The sequence below is a fragment of the Engraulis encrasicolus genome, chromosome 5, assembly GCF_034702125.1.
Source record: "Engraulis encrasicolus isolate BLACKSEA-1 chromosome 5, IST_EnEncr_1.0, whole genome shotgun sequence".
In the NCBI taxonomy this organism is placed as follows: Eukaryota; Metazoa; Chordata; class Actinopteri; order Clupeiformes; family Engraulidae; genus Engraulis; species Engraulis encrasicolus.
The window spans coordinates 21,403,252-21,405,751 of NC_085861.1; positions in this window are offsets into that span (position 1 = coordinate 21,403,252).

Consider the following 2,500-nt stretch of genomic DNA (forward strand, 5'->3'; position numbering starts at 1 on the left):
TATCAGTTTACATCTTTACTGCTGTTCTCAGTTGCACTACTACACTCTAGGAAGACATGCAATTTTTTGACACATGCATTGTGGTCTTTTGCAACTTTTTTTATGACAGGACATTGAGAGAGTGACAGGAAATGAGTGAGAAAGAGAGGTGTGGATTTGGAAAGGATTCGGGCCGGAATCGAGCCCAGGTCTCCAGCATAGCCGCCCCACTGTTAGAGCCACGGTAGGGCCGACACATGCATTGTGTTGCGGGGGTTTTGACACACAATGTGCGGAATGTGACACAACACATTTTGTGTCATTTTTGACACAGTATACTCTAAAAAGAGATGGGTTGTTACTTTGACTAAACCCCAGGGGTCAATTGCTTTTCTATAAAAAATGGGTTAAATATAACCCATATTGCGTTATTTTCCTTACCCATTACCTGGGTTGTTGGCCAAACCCACATCAGCACCCAGGCCCTGGGTCATTTCAACCCTGTAATCTAATTATCTTGTCAGCGATATTTGAATTTTGAATTTTACCGGTCGCCATTGCCAAAATGGCTACCAACGTCCAGAAGAGAGGACACCGGATGGCTTATGAAAGCATTCCCAAGCAGCAAATTAACGTGCCCAACACGTTTTTTTAACGTTTATTTTTGGTGAGTGACACGTTCAGAATTGGTTGAGAATAGGTTCAGAATTGCTTATAGTAATTAGTATACTTCTTAGCCCCTTAGCGCAGAGCCTATGTTATAACCTTACTCTCACCAAAATTGTAATGGCTATGTCTTAATCTGCTACTTAAGGTCATAGCATGTTATGATGTACTAGAACATTTTCAACAAATAGTGAATAGGCCCGCCGGCGACCCCATCTGCAGTAAGAGCCTGTGTAAAAGTTAAATCCCTGCTTTGACGTCGAAATTGGTAGGAACATAGGAAATTAAACCCCTATGAGGAGGGCACACGATTGGAGAGCAGGAATTCTAGTAAGCAACATGAACTCACGAACCCACTGTGTGTGTGTGTGTGTGTGTGTGCGTGTGTGTGTGTGTGTGTGTGTGTGTGTGTGTGTGTGTGTGTGTGTGTGTGTGTGTGTGTGTGTGTGTGTGTGTGTGTGTGTGTGTGTGTGTGTGTGTGAGAGAGAGAGACAGAGTGTGTGTGTGCATGTGCATGCGTTCGTGAGTGTGTGCTTGCGTGTGTGTGTGTGTACGGTTGCTTATCTTCATCAGTCACCAATCCTCCACACACAAACACTCCCACATACACATACAAACACACGCAAAACACGAGCATAGACACACACATACAGTACATACACACACAAACACACCCTCATGCGGGTTCCTCTCCACATACCTATCTGTCATCGGAAGTGACAACTCGTCTCCTCCACTGTAGCACGGATGAATTCACACACACACAAACACACACACACACACACACACACACACACACACACACACACACACACACACACACACACACACACACACACACACACACACACACACACACACACACACACACACGGCTGAATTCACACACAAACACACACACACACACACACACACGCACACACACGCACGCACACACACACGCACACACACACACACACACATACACACACACACACACACACACACACACACACACGGCTGAATTCACACAAAAACACACACACACACACACACACACACACACACACACACACACACACACACACACACACTGACACATAGGCCTGACTTCACGCCGTAAGTCCCAGCCTGTTGGCTCAGACATGCATATGTACACACAGGTGAGGTGTGTGTGTGTGTGTGTGTGTGTGTGTGTGTGTGTGTGTGTGTGAAAATTTGTGAAGCTTTGTGCTCAAACAACACAAAGCTTCAATTGAAAGCTTCATACATCTTACACTAAGGATTTAAATTTGAACTTTTAATTCTGAGGCAGCTGGTAAACTTGTGATTTAAAGTTAATTTAAATCTAAATTTTAAGTACTATTAAACTGCTATTGTGGTTTGATTGGTTCCTGGTTTCACAGGCCCAGTATGTTTTTGAAAAAAAAACAGGCGTGAGTATGAGGTGTGTGTGTGCGTGTGTGTGTGTGAGAGAGAGAGAGAGAGAGTTTGTTCTTGTAAGGCCAAAACACATGAGTAGAAGAGAAAGCCTTTATTAGCATCTTATCATGCTTATCAAACTGTGAGCTATTTATGCCTACAGGAAACCACACGCTACACACACACACGCTACAAAAACACACACACACACACACACACACACACACACACACACACACACACACACACACACACACACACACATGTGTGTGTGTGTGTGTGTGTGTGTGTGTGTGTGTGTGTGTGTGTGTGTGTGTGTGTGTGTGTGTGTGTGTGTGTGTGTTTTTGTAGCGTGTGTGTGTGTAGCGTGTGGTTTCCTGTAGGCATAAATAGCTCACAGTTTGATAAGCATGATAAGATGCTAATAAAGGCTTTCTCTTCTACTCATGTGTTT